The sequence below is a fragment of the Petromyzon marinus genome, unplaced genomic scaffold (assembly GCF_048934315.1).
Source record: "Petromyzon marinus isolate PM22_M1 ecotype Great Lakes invasive population unplaced genomic scaffold, UKy_Petmar_22M1.pri1.0 PM_Scaffold_474, whole genome shotgun sequence".
In the NCBI taxonomy this organism is placed as follows: domain Eukaryota; kingdom Metazoa; phylum Chordata; class Hyperoartia; order Petromyzontiformes; family Petromyzontidae; genus Petromyzon; species Petromyzon marinus.
In genome coordinates this window covers 4,107-26,747 of record NW_027423473.1, presented here as the reverse complement: position 1 = coordinate 26,747, position 22,641 = coordinate 4,107, and the positions used below count along the sequence as shown (strand labels likewise).

At 51.1% G+C, this 22,641-nt stretch overlaps 1 long non-coding RNA gene across 1 annotated transcript; it reads right to left on the bottom strand.

The window, feature by feature from the left end:
• Positions 1-17,594: 17,594 nt before the first annotated feature.
• On the bottom strand, positions 17,595-22,270 carry LOC142923383 (uncharacterized). The gene is made up of 2 exons (XR_012940711.1): positions 19,990-22,270; positions 17,595-18,251 (listed from the first exon to the last, which is right to left on the bottom strand). It is a non-coding gene; the product is annotated as an uncharacterized LOC142923383 (long non-coding RNA).
• Between the last annotated feature and the right edge of the window lie 371 nt (positions 22,271-22,641).

Sequence of the window (22,641 nt, the reverse complement as noted above, 5' to 3'; positions counted from 1 at the left end):
GGGAGTCAGCTGTGAGTGTGAAGGGACTGGTGGCTATGGGTGGTAGTGACAGGGGGAGTCAGCTGTGAGTGTGAAGGGACTGGAAGCCATGGGAGGTAATGAAAGGGGGAGTCAGCTGTGAGTGTGAAGGGACTGGTGGCCACGGGAGGTAATGACAGGGGGAGTCAGCTGTGAGTGTGAAGGGACCGGTGGCCACGGGAGGTAGTGACAGGGGAGTCAGCTGTGAGTGTGAAGGGACTGGTGGCCATGGGAGGTAATGGCAAGGGGAGTCAGCTGTGAGTGTGAAGGGACCGGTGGCTATGGGAGGTAGTGACAGGGGGAGTCAGCTGTGAGTGTGAAGGGACTGGTGGCTATAGGAGGTAGTGACAGGAGGAGTCAGCTGTGAGTGTGAAGGGACTGGTGGCCATAGAAGGTAATGACCGGGGGAGTCAGCTGTGAGTGTGAAGGGACTGGTAGCCATGGGAGGTAATGACAGGGGGAGTCAGCTGTGAGTGTGAAGTTACTGGTGGCCATGGGAGGTAGTGACAGGGGGAGTCAGCTGTGAGTGTGAAGGGACTGGTGGCCATGGGAGGTAGTGACAGGGGGAGTCAGCTGTGAGTGTGAAGGGACTGGTGGCAATGAGAGGTAATGACAGGGGGAGTCAGCTGTGAGTTTGAAGGGGCTGGTGGCTGTGTGAGTTAGTGACAGGGGGAGTCAGCTGTGAGAGTGAAGGGAGTGGTGGCTATGGGAGGTAGTGACAGGGGAGACAGCTGTGAGAGTGAAGGGACTGGTGGCCACGGGAGGTAATGACAGGGGGAGTCAGCTGTGAGTGTGAAGGGACTGGTGGCTATGGGAGGTAGTGACAGGGGGAGTCAGCTGTGAGTGTGAAGGGACTGGTGGCCATGGGAATTAATGACAGGGGGAGTCAGCTGTGAGTGTGAAGGGACTGGTGGCTATAGGAAGTAATGACAGGGGGAGTCGACTGTGAGTGTGAAGGGACTGGTGGCCATGGGAGGTAGTGACAGGGGGAGTCAGCTGTGAGTGTGAAGGGACTGGTGGCCGTGGGAGGTAGTGACAGGGGGAGTCAGATGTGAGTGTGAAGGGACTGGTAGCCATGGGAGGTAATGACAGGGGGAGTCAGCTGTGAGAGTGAAGGGACTGGTGGTTGTGGGAGGTAGTTACAGGGGGAGTCAGCTGTGAGTGTGAAGGGACTGGTGGCTATGGGAGGTAGTGACAGGGGAGTCAGCTGTGAGTGTGAAGGGACTGGTGGCCACGGGAGGTAGTGACAGGGGGAGTCAGCTGTGAGTGTGAAGGGACTGGTAGCCATGGGAGATAATGACAGGGGGAGTCAGCTGTGAGTGTGAAGGGACTGGTCGCCATGAGAGGTAGTGACAAGGGGAGTCAGCTGTGAGTGTGAAGGGACTGGTGGCCGTGGGAGGTAATGACAGGGGGAGTGAGCTGTGAGTGTGAAGGGACTGGTGGTCGTGGGAGGTGACAGGGGGAGTCAGCTGTGAGTGTGAAGGGACTGGTGGCCACGGGAGGTAGTGACAGGGGGAGTCAGCTGTGAGTGTGAAGGGACTGGTGGCCATGGGAGGTAGTGACAGGGGGAGTCAGCTGTGAGTGTGAAGGGACTGGTGGCCATGGGAGGTAATGACGGGGGGAGTCAGCTGTGAGTGTGAAGGGACTGGTGGCCGTGCGAGGCAATGACAGGGGGAGTCAGCTGTGAGTGTGAAGAGACTGGTGGCCATGGGAGGTAGTGACAGGGGAGTCAGCTGTGAGTGTGAAGGGACTGGTGGCTATGGAAGGTAGTGACAGGAGGAGTCAGCTGAGAGTGTGAAGGGACTGGTGGCCATGGGAGGTAGTGACAGGGGAGTCAGCTGTGAGTGTGAAGGGACTGGTGGCCATGGGAGGTAGCACCAGGGGGAGTCAGCTGTGAGTGTGAAGGGACTGGTGGCTGTGGGAGGTAATGACAGGGAGAGTCAGCTGTGAGTGTGAAGGGACTGGTGGCTATAGGAGGTAGTGACAGGGGGAGTCAGCTGTGAGTGTGAAGGGACTGGTGGCCATGGGAGGTAGTGACAGGGGGAGTCAGCTGTGAGTGTGAAGGGACTGGTGGCCATGGGAGGTAATGACAGGGGGAGTCAGCTGTGAGTGTGAAGGGACTGGTGGCCGTGCGAGGCAATGACAGGGGGAGTCAGCTGTGAGTGTGAAGAGACTGGTGGCCATGGGAGGTAGTGACAGGGGAGTCAGCTGTGAGTGTGAAGGGACTGGTGGCTATGGAAGGTAGTGACAGGAGGAGTCAGCTGAGAGTGTGAAGGGACTGGTGGCCATGGGAGGTAGTGACAGGGGAGTCAGCTGTGAGTGTGAAGGGACTGGTGGCCATGGAAGGTAGCACCAGGGGGAGTCAGCTGTGAGTGTGAAGGGACTGGTGGCTGTGGGAGGTAATGACAGGGGGAGTCAGCTGTAAGTGTGAAGGGACTGGTGTCCATGGGAGGTAGTGACAGGGGGAGTCAGCTGTGAGTGTGAAGGGACTGGTGGCCATGGGAGGTAGTGACAGGAGGAGTCAGCTGAGAGTGTGAAGGGGCTGGTGGCTACAGGAGGTAATGACAGGGGAGTCAGCTGTGAGTGTGAAGGGACTGGTGGCCACGGGAGGTATTGACTGGGGAGTCAGCTGTGAGTGTGAAGGGACTGGTGGCCATGGGAGCTAATGACAGAGGAGTCAGCTGTGAGTGTGAATGGACTGGTGGCCACGGGAGATAATGACCAGGGGAGTCAGCTGTGAGTGTGAAGGGACTGGTGGCCATGGGAGGTAGTGACAGGGGGAGTCAGCTGTGAGTGTGAAGGGACTGGTGGTCGTGGGAGGTAGTTACAGGGGGAGTCAGCTGTGAGTGTGAAGGGACTGGTGGCCATGGGAGTTAGTGACAGGGGAGTCAGCTGTGAGTGTGAAGGGACTGGTGGCCATGGGAGGTAGTGACAGGGGGAGTCAGCTGTAAGTGTGAAGGGACTGGTGGCCATGGGAGGTAGTGACAGGGGGAGTCAGCTGTAAGTGTGAAGGGACTGGTGGCCATGGGAGGTAGTGACAGGGGGAGTCAGCTGTGAGTGTGAAGGGACTGGTGGCCACGGGAGGTAGTGACAGGGGGAATCAGCTGTGAGTGTGAAGGGACTGGTGGCTATGGGAGGTAGTGACAGGGGAGTCAGCTGTGAGTGTGAAGGGACTGGTGGCCGTGGGAGGTAGTGACAGGGGGAGTCAGCTGTGAGTGTGAAGGGACTGGTGGCCATGGGAGGTAGTGACAGGGGGAGTCAGCTGTGAGTGTGAAGGGACTGGTGGCCGTGGGAGGTAGTGAAAGGGGGAGTCAGCTGTGAGTGTGAAGGGACTGGTGGCCATGGGAGGTAGTGACAGGGGGAGTCAGCTGACTGTGAGTGACTGTATCTGACTGTGAGTGTCTGTATCTGACTGTGAGTGACTGTATCTGACTGTGAGTGTCTGTTTCTGACTGTGAGTGACTGTATCTGACTGTGAGTGTTTGTCTCTGACTGTGAGTGACTGTATCTGACTGTGAGTGTCTGTATCTGACTGTGAGTGACTGTATCTGACTGTGAGTGTCTCTATCTGACTGTGAGTGAATCTGACTGTGAGTGTCTGTATCTGACTGTGAGTGACTGTATCTGACTGTGAGTGACTGTATCTGACTGTGAGTGTCTGTCTCTTACTGTGAGTGTCTGTATCTGACTGTGAGTGACTGTATCTGACTGTGAGTGACTGTATCTGACTGTGAGTGCCTGTCTCTGACTGTGAGTGACTGTATCTGACTGTGAGTGTCTGTATCTGACTGTGAGTGACTGTATCTGACTGTGAGTGTCTGTATCTGATTGTGAGTGACTGTATCTGACTGTGAGTGACTGTATCTGACTGTGAGTGTCTGTATCTGACTGTGAGTGTCTGTTTCTGACTGTGAGTGACTGTATCTGACTGTGAGTGTCTGTCTCTGACTGTGAGTGACTGTATCTGACTGTGAGTGTCTGTCTCTGACTGTGAGTGTCTGTCTCTGACTGTGAGTGTCTGTCTCTGACTGTGAGTGACTGTATCTGACTGTGAGTGTCTGTCTCTGATTGTGAGTGTCTGTCTCTGACTGTGAGTGTCTGTATCTGACTGTGAGTGTCTGTCTCTGACTGTGAGTGTCTGTATCTGACTGTGAGTGACTGTATCTGACTGTGAGTGTCTGTATCTGACTGTGAGTGTCTGTCTCTGACTGTGAGTGTCTGTCTCTGACTGTGAGTGTCTGTATCTGACTGTGAGTGTCTGTATCTGACTGTGAGTGTCTGTATCTGACTGTGAGTGTCTGTCTTTGACTGTGAGTGTCTGTCTCTGACTGTGAGTGTCTGTCTCTGACTGTGAGTGTCTGTATCTGACTGTGAGTGACTGTATCTGACTGTGAGTGTCTGTCTCTGACTGTGAGTGTCTGTATCTGACTGTGAGTGACTGTATCTGACTGTAAGTGTCTGTATCTGACTGTGAGTGTCTGTCTCTGATTGTGAGTGACTGTTTCTGACTGTGAGTGACTGTATCTGACTGTGAGTGTCTGTATCTGACTGTGAGTGTCTGTCTCTGACTGTGAGTGTCTGTCTCTGACTGTGAGTGTCTGTATCTGACTGTGAGTGTCTGTATCTGACTGTGTGTCTATATCTGACTGTGAGTGTCTGTATCTGACTGTGAGTGTCTGTCTCTGACTGTGAGTGTCTGTATCTGACTGTGAGTGTCTGTTTATGACTGTGAGTGACTGTATCTGACTGTGAGTGTCTGTCTCTGACTGTGAGTGACTGTATCTGACTGTGAGTGTCTGTCTCTGACTGTGAGTGTCTGTCTCTGACTGTGAGTGACTGTATCTGACTGTGAGTGTCTGTCTCTGACTGTGAGTGTCTGTATATGACTGTGAGTGTCTGTATCTAACTGTGAGTGACTGTATCTGACTGTGAGTGTCTGTATCTGACTGTGAGTGTCTGTCTCTGACTGTGAGTGACTGTATCTGACTGTGAGTGACTGTATCTGACTGTGAGTGACTGTATCTGACTGTGAGTGTCTGTATCTGACTGTGAGTGTCTGTATCTGACTGTGAGTGTCTGTATCTGACTGTGAGTGACTGTGTTTGACTGTATCTGACTGTGTCTGTCTATGACTGTGAGTGACTGTATCTGACTGTGAGTGACTGTATCTGACTGTGAGTTTCTGTATCTGACTGTGAGTGTCTGTATCTGACAGTGAGTGACTGTATCTGACTGTGAGTGACTGTATCTGACTGTGAGTGACTGTATCTGACTGTGAGTGTCTGTATCTGACTGTGAGTGACTGTATCTGACTGTGAGTGACTGTATCTGACTGTGAGTGACTGTATCTGACTGTGAGTGACTGTATCTGACTGTGAGTGTCTGTATCTGACTGTGAGTGACTATATCTGACTGTGAGTGACTGTATCTGACTGTGAGTGACTGTATCTGACTGTGAGTGTCTGTATCTGACTGTGAGTGACTGTATGTGACTGTATCTGACTGTGAGTGTCTGTATCTGACTGTGAGTGACTGTATGTGACTGTATCTGACTGTGAGTGTCTGTCTCTGACTGTGAGTGTCTGTATCTGACTGTGAGTGTCTGTATCTGACTGTGAGTGTCTGTATCTGACTGTGAGTGTCTGTATCTGACTGTGAGTGACTGTATCTGACTGTGTTTGACTGTATCTGACTGTGTCTGTCTATGACTATGAGTGACTGTATCTGACTGTGAGTGACTGTATCTGACTGTGAGTGTCTGTATCTGACTGTGAGTGACTGTATCTGACTGTGAGTGTCTGTATCTGAGTGCGAGTGACTGTATCTGACTGTGAGTGTCTGTATCTGACTGTGAGTGTCTGTATCTGACTGTGAGTGACTGTGTTTGACTGTATCTGACTGTGTCTGTCTATGACTGTGAGTGACTGTATCTGACTGTGAGTGACTGTATCTGACTGTGAGTGACTGTATCTGACTGTGAGTGTCTGTATCTGACTGTGAGTGACTGTATCTGACTGTGAGTGACTGTATCTGACTGTGAGTGACTGTATCTGACTGTGAGTGTCTGTATCTGACTGTGAGTGACTGTATGTGACTGTATCTGACTGTGAGTGTCTGTATCTGACTGTGAGTGACTGTATGTGACTGTATCTGACTGTGAGTGTCTGTATCTGTCTGTTAGTGACTGTATCTGACTGTGAGTGACTGTATCTGACCGTGAGTGACTGTATCTGACTGTGAGTGTCTGTCTCTGACTGTGAGTGTCTGTATCTGACTGTGTCTGTATCTGACTGTGAGTGACTGTATCTGACTGTGAGTGTCTGTATCTGACTGTGAGTGTCTGTCTCTGACTGTGAGTGACTGTATCTGACTGTATCTGACTGTATCTGACTGTGAGTGTCTGTCTCTGACTGTGAGTGTCTGTATCTGTGAGTGACTGTATCTGACTGCGAGTGACTGTATCTGACTGCGAGTGACTGTATCTGACTGTGAGTGTCTGTATCTGACTGTGAGTGTCTGTCTCTGATTGTGAGTGTCTGTCTCTGACTGTGAGTGTCTGTATCTGACTGTGAGTGTCTGTCTCTGACTGTGAGTGTCTGTATCTGACTGTGAGTGACTGTATCTGACTGTGAGTGTCTGTATCTGACTGTGAGTGTCTGTCTCTGACTGTGAGTGTCTGTCTCTGACTGTGAGTGTCTGTATCTGACTGTGAGTGTCTGTATCTGACTGTGAGTGTCTGTATCTGACTGTGAGTGTCTGTCTTTGACTGTGAGTGTCTGTCTCTGACTGTGAGTGTCTGTCTCTGACTGTGAGTGTCTGTATCTGACTGTGAGTGACTGTATCTGACTGTGAGTGTCTGTCTCTGACTGTGAGTGTCTGTATCTGACTGTGAGTGACTGTATCTGACTGTAAGTGTCTGTATCTGACTGTGAGTGTCTGTCTCTGATTGTGAGTGACTGTTTCTGACTGTGAGTGACTGTATCTGACTGTGAGTGTCTGTATCTGACTGTGAGTGTCTGTCTCTGACTGTGAGTGTCTGTCTCTGACTGTGAGTGTCTGTATCTGACTGTGAGTGTCTGTATCTGACTGTGTGTCTATATCTGACTGTGAGTGTCTGTATCTGACTGTGAGTGTCTGTCTCTGACTGTGAGTGTCTGTATCTGACTGTGAGTGTCTGTTTATGACTGTGAGTGACTGTATCTGACTGTGAGTGTCTGTCTCTGACTGTGAGTGACTGTATCTGACTGTGAGTGTCTGTCTCTGACTGTGAGTGTCTGTCTCTGACTGTGAGTGACTGTATCTGACTGTGAGTGTCTGTCTCTGACTGTGAGTGTCTGTATATGACTGTGAGTGTCTGTATCTAACTGTGAGTGACTGTATCTGACTGTGAGTGTCTGTATCTGACTGTGAGTGTCTGTCTCTGACTGTGAGTGACTGTATCTGACTGTGAGTGACTGTATCTGACTGTGAGTGACTGTATCTGACTGTGAGTGTCTGTATCTGACTGTGAGTGTCTGTATCTGACTGTGAGTGTCTGTATCTGACTGTGAGTGACTGTGTTTGACTGTATCTGACTGTGTCTGTCTATGACTGTGAGTGACTGTATCTGACTGTGAGTGACTGTATCTGACTGTGAGTTTCTGTATCTGACTGTGAGTGTCTGTATCTGACAGTGAGTGACTGTATCTGACTGTGAGTGACTGTATCTGACTGTGAGTGACTGTATCTGACTGTGAGTGTCTGTATCTGACTGTGAGTGACTGTATCTGACTGTGAGTGACTGTATCTGACTGTGAGTGACTGTATCTGACTGTGAGTGACTGTATCTGACTGTGAGTGTCTGTATCTGACTGTGAGTGACTGTATCTGACTGTGAGTGACTGTATCTGACTGTGAGTGACTGTATCTGACTGTGAGTGTCTGTATCTGACTGTGAGTGACTGTATGTGACTGTATCTGACTGTGAGTGTCTGTATCTGACTGTGAGTGACTGTATGTGACTGTATCTGACTGTGAGTGTCTGTCTCTGACTGTGAGTGTCTGTATCTGACTGTGAGTGTCTGTATCTGACTGTGAGTGTCTGTATCTGACTGTGAGTGTCTGTATCTGACTGTGAGTGACTGTATCTGACTGTGTTTGACTGTATCTGACTGTGTCTGTCTATGACTATGAGTGACTGTATCTGACTGTGAGTGACTGTATCTGACTGTGAGTGTCTGTATCTGACTGTGAGTGACTGTATCTGACTGTGAGTGTCTGTATCTGACTGCGAGTGACTGTATCTGACTGTGAGTGTCTGTATCTGACTGTGAGTGACTGTATCTGACTGTGAGTGACTGTATCTGACTGTGAGTGACTGTATCTGACTGTGAGTGTCTGTATCTGACTGTGAGTGACTGTATCTGACTGTGAGTGACTGTATCTGACTGTGAGTGACTGTATCTGACTGTGAGTGTCTGTATCTGACTGTGAGTGACTGTATGTGACTGTATCTGACTGTGAGTGTCTGTATCTGACTGTGAGTGACTGTATGTGACTCTATCTGACTGTGAGTGTCTGTATCTGTCTGTTAGTGACTGTATCTGACTGTGAGTGACTGTATCTGACCGTGAGTGACTGTATCTGACTGTGAGTGTCTGTCTCTGACTGTGAGTGTCTGTATCTGACTGTGTCTGTATCTGACTGTGAGTGACTGTATCTGACTGTGAGTGTCTGTATCTGACTGTGAGTGTCTGTCTCTGACTGTGAGTGACTGTATCTGACTGTATCTGACTGTATCTGACTGTGAGTGTCTGTCTCTGACTGTGAGTGTCTGTATCTGTGAGTGACTGTATCTGACTGCGAGTGACTGTATCTGACTGCGAGTGACTGTATCTGACTGTGAGTGTCTGTATCTGACTGTGAGTGTCTGTCTCTGACTGTGAGTGACTGTATCTGACTGTGAGTGTCTGTCTCTGACTGTGAGTGTCTGTATATGACTGTGAGTGTCTGTATCTGACTGTGAGTGACTGTATCTGACTGTGAGTGTCTGTATCTGACTGTGAGTGTCTGTCTCTGACTGTGAGTGTCTGTATCTGACTGTGAGTGACTGTATCTGACTGTGAGTGTCTGTATCTGACTGTGAGTGACTGTCTCTGACTGTGAGTGACTGTATCTGACTGTGAGTGTCTGTATCTGACTGTGAGTGTCTGTATCTGACTGTGAGTGACTGTATCTGACTGTGAGTGTCTCTGACTGTGAGTGACTGTATCTGACTGTGAGTGACTGTATCTGACAGTGAGTGTCTGTATCTGACTGTGAGTGAATCTGACTGTGAGTGTCTGTATCTGACTGTGAGTGTCTGTATCTGACTGTGAGTGTCTGTCTCTGACTGTGAGTGTCTGTATCTGTGAGTGACTGTATCTGACTGCGAGTGACTGTATCTGACTGCGAGTGACTGTATCTGACTGTGAGTGTCTGTATCTGACTGTGAGTGTCTGTCTCTGACTGTGAGTGACTGTATCTGACTGTGAGTGTCTGTCTCTGACTGTGAGTGTCTGTATATGACTGTGAGTGTCTGTATCTGACTGTGAGTGACTGTATCTGACTGTGAGTGTCTGTATCTGACTGTGAGTGTCTGTCTCTGACTGTGAGTGTCTGTATCTGACTGTGAGTGACTGTATCTGACTGTGAGTGTCTGTATCTGACTGTGAGTGACTGTCTCTGACTGTGAGTGACTGTATCTGACTGTGAGTGTCTGTATCTGACTGTGAGTGTCTGTATCTGACTGTGAGTGACTGTATCTGACTGTGAGTGTCTCTGACTGTGAGTGACTGTATCTGACTGTGAGTGACTGTATCTGACTGTGAGTGTCTGTATCTGACTGTGAGTGAATCTGACTGTGAGTGTCTGTATCTGACTGTGAGTGTCTGTATCTGACTGTGAGTGACTGTATCTGACTGTGAGTGTCTGTATCTGACTGTGAGTGTCTGTATCTGACTGTGAGTGACTGTATCTGACTGTGAGTGACTGTCTCTGACTGTGAGTGACTGTATCTGACTGTGAGTGTCTGTATCTGACTGTGTCTGACTGTATCTGACTGTGAGTGTCTGTATCTGACTGTGAGTGTCTGTATCTGACTGTGAGTGACTGTATCTGACTGTGAGTGTCTGTATCTGACTGTGAGTGACTGTATCTGACTGTGAGTGTCTATATCTGACTGTGAGTGTCTGTCTCTGACTTTGAGTGTCTGTATCTGACTGTGAGTGTCTGTTTATGACTGTGAGTGACTGTATATGACTGTGAGTGTCTGTCTCTGACTGTGAGTGTCTGTCTCTGACTGTGAGTGACTGTATCTGACTGTGAGTGTCTGTCTCTGACTGTGAGTGTCTGTATATGACTGTGAGTGTCTGTATCTGACTGTGAGTGACTGTATCTGACTGTGAGTGTCTGTATCTGACTGTGAGTGTCTGTCTCTGACTGTGAGTGTCTGTATCTGACTGTGAGTGACTGTATCTGACTGTGAGTGACTGTATCTGACTTGAGTGTCTGTATCTGACTGTGAGTGACTGTCTCTGACTGTGAGTGACTGTATCTGACTGTGAGTGTCTGTATCTGACTGTGAGTGTCTGTATCTGACTGTGAGTGACTGTATCTGACTGGGAGTGGCTCTGACTGTGAGTGTCTGTATCTGACTGTGAGTGAATCTGACTGTGAGTGTCTGTATCTGACTGTGAGTGTCTGTATCTGACTGTGAGTGTCTGTATCTGACTGTGAGTGTCTGTATCTGACTGTGAGTGACTGTATCTGACTGTGACTGTCTCTGACTGTGAGTGACTGTCTCTGACTCTGAGTGACTGTATCTGACTGTGAGTGTCTGTATCTGACTGTGTCTGACTGTATCTGACTGTGAGTGTCTGTATCTGACTGTGAGTGTCTGTATCTGACTGTGAGTGACTGTATCTGACTGTGAGTGTCTGTATCTGACTGTGAGTGACTGTATCTGACTGTGAGTGTCTGTCTCTGACTGTGAGTGTCTGTTTATGACTGTGAGTGACTGTATATGACTGTGAGTGTCTGTCTCTGACTGTGAGTGTCTGTCTCTGACTGTGAGTGTCTGTCTCTGACTGTGAGTGACTGTATCTGACTGTGAGTGTCTGTCTCTGACTGTGAATGTCTGTATATGACTGTGAGTGTCTGTATCTGACTGTGAGTGACTGTATCTGACTGTGAGTGTCTGTATCTGACTGTGAGTGTCTGTATCTGACTGTGAGTGACTGTATCTGACTGTGAGTGACTGTATCTGACTGTGAGTGTCTGTATCTGACTGTGAGTGACTGTCTCTGACTGTGAGTGACTGTATCTGACTGTGAGTGTCTGTATCTGACTGTGAGTGACTGTATCTGACTGTGAGTGACTGTATCTGACTGGGAGTGTCTCTGACTGTGAGTGACTGTATCTGACTGTGAGTGTCTGTATCTGACTGTGAGTGAATCTGACTGTGAGTGTCTGTATCTGACTGTGAGTGTCTGTATCTGACTGTGAGTGACTGTATCTGACTGTGAGTGTCTGTCTCTGACTGTGAGTGACTGTATCTGACTGTGAGTGTCTGTATCTGACTGTGAGTGACTGTATCTGACTGTGAGTGTCTGTATCTGACTGTGATTGTCTGTATCTGACTGTGAGTGACTGTCTCTGACTGTGAGTGACTGTATCTGACTCTGAGTGACTGTATCTGACTGTGAGTGTCTGTATCTGACTGTGTCTGACTGTATCTGACTGTATCTGACTGTGAGTGTCTGTATCTGACTGTGAGTGTCTGTATCTGACTGTGAGTGACTCTATCTGACTGTGAGTGTCTGTATCTGACTGTGAGTGACTGTATCTGACTGTGAGTGTCTGTATGTGACTGTGAGTGTCTGTATCTGACTGTGAGTGTCTGTCTCTGACTGTGAGTGACTGTCTCTGACTGTGAGTGTCTGTCTCTGACTGTGAGTGTCTGTCTCTGACTGTGAGTGACTGTATCTGACTGTGAGTGACTGTATCTGACTGTGAGTGTCTGTATATGACTGTGTCTGACTGTATCTGACTGTGAGTGTCTATATCTGACTGTGAGTGTCTGTCTCTGACTGTGAGTGACTGTATCTGACTGTGAGTGTCTGTATCTGACTGTGTCTGACTGTATCTGACTGTGAGTGTCTGTATCTGACTGTGAGTGTCTGTATCTGACTGTGAGTGACTGTATCTGACTGTATCTGACTGTGTCTGTCTGTGAGTGTCTGTATCTGACTGTGAGTGACTGTATCTGACTGTGTCTGACTGTGTCTGACTGTGAGTGTCTGTATGTGACTGTATCTGACTGTGTCTGACTGTGTCTGGTTATTGTCAAATCGGAGTGGCCCTATCCAGCCGCTCTGCTTTGTGGGAGCGTTCGGGCTGATGGCGTTGATGATGATGATGGCGATGATGGCGCTGATGATGATGATGGCGTTGATGATGATAGCGTTGATGATGATGGCGCTGATGATGATGATGGCGATGATGGCGCTGATGATGATGATGGCGTTGATGATGATGGAGATGATGTCGCTGATGATGATGATGGCGTTGATGATGCTGCTGCTGATGATGATGATGCTGCTGATGCTGATGATGCTGCTGATGCTGCTGATGATGATGCTGCTGCTGATGATGATTCTGATGATGATGCTGCTGATGATGTTGCTGATGATGATGCTGCTGCTGATGATGCTGATGATGCTGCTGATGATGCTGCTGCTGATGCTGCTGCTGATGATGCTGATTATGATGCAGCTCCAGCTGCCGCTGATGATGCTGCTGCTCCAGCTGATCATGATGCTGATCCTGCTGCTGCTGATTCTGCCGCTCCAGCTGATGATGATGCTGCTGATGATGCTGCTCCAGCTGATGATTATGCTGATTCTGCCGCTCCAGATCATGATGATGCTGATTCTGCTGCTGATGATGCTGTTCCAGCTGATGATGATGATACTGATTCTGCCGCTCCAGCTGATCATGATGATGCTGCTCCAGCTGATGATGAAAATCCTTAACTACTCACTCACTCAGCCACTCACTCACTCACTCAGCCACTCACTCACTCACTCAACCACCCACTCATTCACTCACTCACTCAACCACCCACTCATTCACTCACTCACTCAGCCACTCACTCACTCACTCAGCCACTCACTCAGCCACTCACTCACTCACTCAGCCACTCACTCACTCACTCAGCCACTCACTCACTCACTCAGCCACTCACTCAGCCACTCACTCACTCACTCAGCCACTCACTCACTCACTCACCCACTCACTCAGCCACTCACTCACTCACTCAGCCACTCACTCACTCACCCACTCAACCACCCACTCATTCACTCACTCACTCAGCCACTCACTCGCCCATTCAGCCACTCACTCACCCAGCCACTCACTCACTTAGCCACTCACTCAGTCACTCACTCAGCTACTTACAGAGTGAGATACTCACTCACTCAGCCACTCACTCACTCACTCAGCCACTCACTCACTCACTCACCCACTCAACCACCCACTCATTCACTCACTCACTCAGCCACTCACTCGCCCATTCAGCCACTCACTCACCCAGCCACTCACTCACTTAGCCACTCAATAACTCACTCAGCCACTCACTCAGTCACTCACTCAGCTACTTACAGAGTGAGATACTCACTCACTCATTCAGTGAGATACTCACTCAGTCACTCACTCACCCACACAGCCACTCACTCAGTCAGCTACTCACTCACGCACTCAGTCATTCACTCAGCTACTCACTCACTCAGCCACTCACTCACTCAGCTACTCACTCACTCAGCCACTCACTCACTCAGCTACTCACTCACTCAACCACACACTCACTCAGCCACTCACTCACTCACTCAGCCACTCACTCACTCACTCACCCACTCAACCACCCACTCATTCACTCACTCACTCAGCCACTCACTCGCCCATTCAGCCACTCACTCACCCAGCCACTCACTCACTTAGCCACTCAATCACTCACTCAGTCATTCACTCAGCTACTCACTCACTCAGCCACTCACTCACTCAGCTACTCATTCACTCAGCCACTCACTCACCCACTTAACCACCCACTCACTCACCCACTCAACCATCCACTCATTCACTCACTTCACCCACTCACTCACTCACCCACTTAAACACCAACTCACACACTCACTCACCCACTAACTCACTCACTCAACCACACACTCACTCACCCACTCACTCACTCACCCTCTCACTCACCCAACGACTCACTCACCCACCCATCTACTCACTCACCCACTCACCCACCCACTCACCAACCTACTCACCCTCTCACTCACCCACTCACCCACCCACTCACCTACTCACTCACCCACCCCCACTCACCCACTCACCCTCTCACTCACTCACCCACCCACTCACCCACCCACTCACCCACCCACCCACTCACTCACTCACCCACTCACGCTCTCACTCACCCTCTCACTCACTCACCCACTCACTCACCTACCCACTCAACCATTTAACCACCCAATCACCCACCCACTCACCATCTCACTCACTCACCACTCACTCACTCACTCACCCACTAACTCACTCATCCACCCACTCACCCACCCACTCACTCACTGAATGGGTGGCTGAGTGGGTGAGTGATTGGGTGGTTAAATGGCTGAGTGGCTGAGTGAGTGACTGAGTGGCTGAATGAGTGACTGAGTGAGTGGCTGAGTGAGTGGCTAAGCAAGTGGCTGAGTGAGTGGCTGAGTGAGTGGCTGAGTGAGTGGCTGAATGAGTGACTGAGTGAATGAGTGGCTGAGTGAGTGGCTAAGTGAGTGGCTGAGTGGCTCGGTGAGTGGCTGGGTGAGTGGCTGAGTGAGTGGCTGAGTGAGTGGCTGAGCGGCTGAGTGGCTGAATGAGTGGCTGAGTGAGTGCCTGAGTGAGTGGCTGAATAAGTGACTGAGTGGGTGGGTGAGTGGCTGAATGAGTGACTAAGTGGGTGGGTGAGTGAGTGATTGGGTGGGTGATTGGGTGGTTAAATGGGTGAGTGGGTGGGTTGGTGTGTGATCGGGTGAGTGGGTGGTTGAGTGGGTGGCTGGATTAGTGAGTAGGTGGGTGAGTGGGTGGATGAGTGGCTGAGTGAGTGAGTGGCTGAGTGACTGAGTGGGTGAGTGGCTGAGTGGCTGAATGAGTGACTGAGTGGCTGAGTGGCTGAATGAGTGACTGAGTGGGTGAGTGGCTGAATGAGTGACTGAATGAGTGACTGAGTGAGTGGCTGAATGAGTGACTGAGTGGCTGAGTGAGTGGCTGAGTGGCTGAATGAGTGACTGAGTGGCTGAGTGAGTGGCTGTGAGTGGCTGAGTGAGTGGCTGAATGAGTGGCTTAGTGGCTGAATGAGTGACTGAGTGGCTGAGTGGCTGAGTGAGGGGCTGAATGAGTGGCTGAGTGGTAAGTGTCTCCATCGTTGAGCGAGTAGCAGCACCCTGGTCTACAGGAGGTCGTGGTAGATGTTGACCACCTCGCCTGGTCTACAGGAGGTCGTGGTAGATGTTGACCATCTCGCCTGGTCTACAGGAGGTCGTGGTAGATGTTGACCACCTCGCCTGGTCTACAGGAGGTCGTGGTAGATGTTGACCACCTCGCCTGGTCTACAGGAGGTCGTGGTAGATGTTGACCACCTCGCCTGGTCTACAGGAGGTCGTGGTAGATGTTGACCACCTCGCCTGGTCTACAGGAGGTCGTGGTAGCTGTTGACCACCTCGCCTGGTCTACAGGAGGTCGTGGTAGATGTTGACCATCTCGCCTGGTCTACAGGAGGTCGTGGTAGATGTTGACCATCTCGCCTGGTCTACAGGAGGTCGTGGTAGATGTTGACCACCTCGCCTGGTCTACAGGAGGTCGTGGTAGCTGTTGACCACCTCGCCTGGTCTACAGGAGGTCGTGGTAGATGTTGACCACCTCGCCTGGTCTACAGGAGGTCGTGGTAGCTGTTGACCACCTCGCCTGGTCTACAGGAGGTCGTGGTAGATGTTGACCACCTCGCCTGGTCTACAGGAGGTCGTGGTAGATGTTGACCATCTCGCCTGGTCTACAGGAGGTCGTGGTAGACGTTGACCACCTCGCCTGGTCTACAGGAGGTCGTGGTAGATGTTGACCACCTCGCCTGGTCTACGGGAGGTCGTGGTAGATGTTGACCACCTCGCCTGGTCTACAGGAGGTCGTGGTAGATGTTGACCACCTCGCCTGGTCTACAGGAGGTCGTGGTAGATGTTGACCACCTCTCCTGGTCTACAGGAGGTCGTGGTAGATGTTGACCACCTCGTCTGGTCTACAGGAGGTCGTGGTAGATGTTGACCACCTCGCCTGGTCTACAGGAGGTCGTGGTAGATGTTGACCACCTCGCCTGGTCTACGGGAGGTCGTGGTAGATGTTGACCACCTCGCCTGGTCTACGGGAGGTCGTGGTAGACGTTGACCACCTCGCCTGGTCTACAGGAGGTCGTGGTAGATGTTGACCACCTCTCCTGGTCTACAGGAGGTCATGGTAGATGTTGACCACCTCGCCTGGTCTACGGGAGGTCGTGGTAGACGTTGACCACCTCGCCGGGTCTACAGGAGGTCGTGGTAGATGTTGACCACCTCGCCTGGTCTACAGGAGGTCGTGGTAGATGTTGACCACCTCTCCTGGTCTACAGGAGGTCGTGGTAGATGTTGACCACCTCGCCTGGTCTACGGGAGGTCGTGGTAGACGTTGACCACCTCGCCTGGTCTACAGGAGGTCGTGGTAGATGTTGACCACCTCGCCTGGTCTACAGGAGGTCGTGGTAGATGTTGACCACCTCGCCTGGTCTACAGGAGGTCGTGGTAGATGTTGACCACCTCGCCTGGTCTACAGGAGGTCGTGGTAGACGTTGACCACCTCGCCTGGTCTACAGGAGGTCGTGGTAGATGTTGACCACCTCGCCTGGTACACAGGAGGTCGTGGTAGATGTTGACCACCTCGCCTGGTCTACAGGAGGTCGTGGTAGATGTTGACCACCTCGCCTGGTCTACAGGAGGTCGTGGTAGATGTTGACCACCTCGCCTGGTCTCTGTGGGTCACTGTCAGTCTGTGAGTCTATGTGGGTCTCTGTGAGGCTGTGGGTCTTTATGGATCTCGTTGAGTGTGGATCTCACCCACACACTCACTCACCTCTCTCATCCCCTCTCTCACCCACCCACTCCACTCACCCAATCAGCCACCGACGCACTCACTCACTCACTCACCCAATCACCCTCTCACCCACCCTCCTCTCTCACTCATCCACTCCCACACTCACCCACGCACTCAGTCACCCACAACACCGACACACACGAGGGGGTGTGTAAAGCGAGATGTTTATTGGTACTGATGTCACCATCGCCACCACCGCTAGCACGTGATGGTGGTGATGGTGGTGATGGCAGTGATGGTGTTAACCCACCACCATCACCACCATCACCACCCCCAACACCACCACCACCACTCACTCACCCACTCACTCACCAACTCACCCACCCACAACACCGACACACACGAGGGGGTGTGTAAAGCGAGATGTTTATTGGTACTGATGTCACCGCTAGCACGTGATGGTGGTGATGGTGGTGATGTTAACCCACCACCATCACCACCATCACCACCACCACCGCTAGCACGTGGTGGTGGTGGTGGTGATGGTGGTGGGGGTGTTAACCCACCACCACCATCACCACCACCACCACCACCCCCAACACCACCACCACCACCAACACCACTCACTCACCCACTCACTCACTCACCGACTCACTCACCCACCCACAACACCGACACACACGAGGGGGTGTGTAAAGCGAGATGTTTATTGGTACCGATGTCACCATCGCCACCACCGCTAGCACGTGATGGTGGTGATGGTGGTGATGTTGGTGATAGTGGTTAACACCACCACCATCACCACCGCTAGCACGTGATGGTGGTGATGGTGGTGATGTTGGTGATAGTGGTTAACACCACCACCATCACCACCGCTAGCACGTGATGGTGGTGATGGTGGTGATGTTAACCCACCACCACCATCACCACCACCACCACCACCTGCTCCTCCTCCCCCTACTTGCCCTTCTTAGCCCGGATCTTGCGCAGGTAGAACTCCAGCTCCTTGCCCTCCAGCACGTAGCCATCGGCACGGCCACACTGGCCTGGACGGGAGGCCAGGCACGCTGCACACACAGAGACACAGAGACACACACAGAGACACACACACACAGAGACACACAGAGACACACACACAGAGAGAGAGAGAGACACAGAGACACACACACACACAGACACACACAGACACACACAGAGACACACAGACACACACACACACACAGACACACACAGAGACACACAGAGACACACAGAGACACACAGACACACACAGAGACACACACAGAGACACACACACAGACACGCGTGGTTAGACACATTGTAACATCGACAACATGGCCATACCCCCCCCCCCCCCCCCGTCTCTCTCCCAGTGTCTATCTCAGTGTCTCCTTCTCTCGTGTGTGTCTCTGTGTCTCTGTGTGTGTGTCTCTGTGTCTCTGTGTGTCTCTGCGTGTGTCTCTGCGTGTGTCTCTGCGTGTGTCTCTGTCTCTGTGTGTCTCTCTGTGTGTGTCTCTGTGTGTGTCTCTGTGTGTGTGTCTCTGTGTGTGTGTCTCTGTGTGTGTGTCTCTGTGTGTGTGTCTCTGTGTGTGTCTCTGTGTGTGTCTGTGTGTCTCTGTGTGTCTCTGTGTGTCTCTGTGTCTGTGTGTCTGTGTCTGTGTGTGTCTGTGTGTGTTTGTCTGTGTGTGTGTCTCTGTGTGTGTGTCTCTCTGTGTCTCTGTGTGTGTGTCTCTGTCTCTGTGTGTGTCTGTGTGTCTCTGTGTGTCTGTGTGTGTCTGTGTGTGTCTCTGTGTGTCTCTGTGTGTCTCTGTGTCTCTCTCTGTGTGTGTGTGTGTCTCTGTGTGTGTCTCTGTGTGTGTCTCTGTGTCTCTCTCTGTGTGTCTCTGTGTGTCTCTGTGTCTCTGTGTGTCTCTGTGTGTCTCTGTGTGTCTGTCTGTGTCTCTATGTCTGTGTCTCTGTGTCTCTCTGTCTCTGTGTGTGTCTGTGTGTCTCTGTGTGTCTGTGTGTGTCTGTGTGTGTCTCTGTGTGTCTCTGTGTCTCTCTCTGTGTGTGTGTGTGTCTCTGTGTGTCTGTGTGTGTCTCTGTGTGTGTCTGTGTGTGTCTCTGTGTCTCTGTGTGTCTCTGTGTGTCTCTGTGTGTCTCTGTGTGTCTCTCTGTCTCTCTGTGTGTCTCTCTCTGTGTCTCTCTGTGTGTCTCTGTGTCTCTGAGTGTGTCTCTCTCTCTCTGTGTCTCTCTGTCTCTGTGTCTCTCTGTGTGTGTCTCTCTCTCTCTCTCTCTGTCTCTCTCTGTGTCTCTGTGTGTCTCTGTGTCTCTCTCTCTGTGTCTCTCTGTCTCTGTGTGTCTCTGTGTGTCTCTGTGTGTGTGTGTCTGTGTGTGTCTCTGTGTGTGTGTCTCTGTGTGTGTGTCTCTGTGTGTCTCTGTGTGTGTCTCTGTGTGTCTCTGTGTGTGTCTCTCTGTGTCTCTCTGTGTCTCTTGTGTCTCTGTGTCTCTCTGTGTGTGTCTCTCTGTGTGTGTCTCTCTGTGTGTGTCTCTCTGTGTGTGTCTCTCTGTGTGTGTCTCTCTGTGTGTGTCTCTCTGTGTGTGTCTCTCTGTGTGCCTCTCTGTGTGTCTCTCTGTGTGTCTCTGTGTGTGTGTCTCTGTGTGTGTCTCTGTGTCTCTGAGTGTCTCTCTGTGTGTGTCTCTCTCTCTGTGTCTCTGTGTGTCTCTGAGTGTATCTCTGTGTGTCTCTCTGTGTGTCTCTGTGTCTCTATGTCTGTGTCTCTCTGTGTCTCTCTGTCTCTGTGTGTCTCTCTGTGAGTGTCTCACCCAGCAGCTTGCCCTGCAGGAACTGCTCGTCCAACAGTGGAGCGAGTTTGGCGTTCTTGCGACGCTCCTCGTACTTGTGCTGGGTCTTCTTTGAGCGTTTCTTGTTGAGAACCTCCTCCTCCTCCGCTGTCTGCACCAGCACAGGGAGGCGCTCACCACCACCACTCACCACTACTCACCACCACTACTCACCACCACCACTCACCACCACTCACCACTACTCACCACTATCACCACCACTCACCACCCCTACTACTCACCATCACTACTCACCACCACTACTCACCACTACTACTCACCATCACCACTATCACTACTACTCACTATCACCACTCACCACTACAACTACTCACTACTACTCACCACCACCACCACTACTCACCACCACTACTCACCATCACTACTCACCACTACTACTCACCACCACTACTCACCATCACTACTCACCACTACTACTCACCACTACTCACCATCACTACTCACCACTACTCACCATCACTACTACTCACCACTACTACTCACCACTACTCACCATCACTACTCACCACTACTACTCACCATCACTACTACTCACCACTACTACTCACCACTACTCACCATCACTACTCACCACTACTCACCATCACTACTACTCACCACTACTACTCACCACTACTCACCATCACTACTCACCACTACTACTCACCACTACTCACCATCACTACTCACCACTACTACTCACCATCACTACTACTCACCACTACTACTCACCACTACTCACCATCACTACTCACCACTACTACTCACCATCACTACTACTCACCATCACTACTCACCACTACTACTCACCACTACTCACCATCACTACTCACCACTACTACTCACCACTACTCACCATCACCACTACTCACCATCACTACTCACCACTACTACTCACCACTACTCACCATCACCACTACTCACTACTACTCACTATCACCACTCACCACTACAACTACTCACTACTACTCACCACCACCACTACTACTCACCACTACTACTCACCATCACTACTACTCACCATCACTACTCACCACTACTACTCACCACTACTACTCACCACTACTCACCATCACTACTCACCACCACTACTCACCATCACTACTCACCACCACCACTACTCACCACTACTCACCACTACTCACCACTACTACTCACCACTACTACTCACCACTACTCACCATCAGCTACTCACCACTACTACTCACCACTACTCACCATCACCACTACTCACTACTACTCACTATCACCACTCACCACTACAACTACTCACTACTACTCACCACCACCACTACTACTCACCACTACTACTCACCACCACTACTACTCACCACCACTACTCACCACCACCCACCACTACTACTCACCACTATCACTACTCACCACTACTACTCACCATCACTACTACTCACCACTATCACCACTACTCACCACTACTACTCACCACTACTCACCACCACTCACCACCACTACTACTCACCACTACTCACCACTACTACTCACCACTACTACTCACCACCACCACTACTACCACTCACCACTACTACTCACCACTACTCACCACCACTCACCACCACTACTACTCACCACTACTCACCACTACTACTCACCACCACCACTACTACCACTCACCACTACTACTCACCACTACTCACCACCACTCACCACTACTACTCACCATCATCTACTACTCACCACTCACCACTACTACTCACCACCACTCACCACTACTACTCACTATCACCACCCACCACTACAACTACTCACTACTACTCACCATCACCACTCACCACCACTCACCACTACTCACCATCACTACTCACCACCACCACTACTACTACTACTCACCACCACTACTCACCACCACTACTCACCACCACTACTCACCACTACTACTCACCACCACTACTCACCACCACTACTCACCACTACTACTCACCACTACTCACCACTACTACTCACCACTCCTCACCACCACTACTACTCACCACTACTCACCACCACCACCACTCACCACTACTCACCACCACTACTCACCACTATCACCACCACTCACCACCACTACTACTCACCATCACTACTCACCACTACTACTCACCATCACCACTATCACTACTCACCACTATCACCACTACTCACCACTACTACTCACCACCACTACTCACCACCACTACTCACCATTACTACCCACCACTACTCACCACTATCACCACTACTCACCACTACTACTCACCACTACTACTCACCACCACTCACCATCCACCCATCCACTCACCCACCCACCCACCCACTCACCCACCCACTCACCCACCCACTCACCCACCCACTCACTCACCCACCACCCACCCACTCACTCACTCACCCACCCACTCACCCACCCACTCACCCACCCACCACCCACCCACTCACCCACCCACTCACCCACTCACTCACCCACCCACCCACTCCCTCACCCACCCACCCACTCACCCACCCACCCACCCACTCACTCCCTCACCCACCCACTCCCTCACCCACTCACTCACCCACCCACTCCCTCACCCACTCACTCACCCACTCACTCACTCACCCACTCACCCACCCACTCACCCACTCACTCACCCACTCACTCACCCACCCACCCACCCACTCACT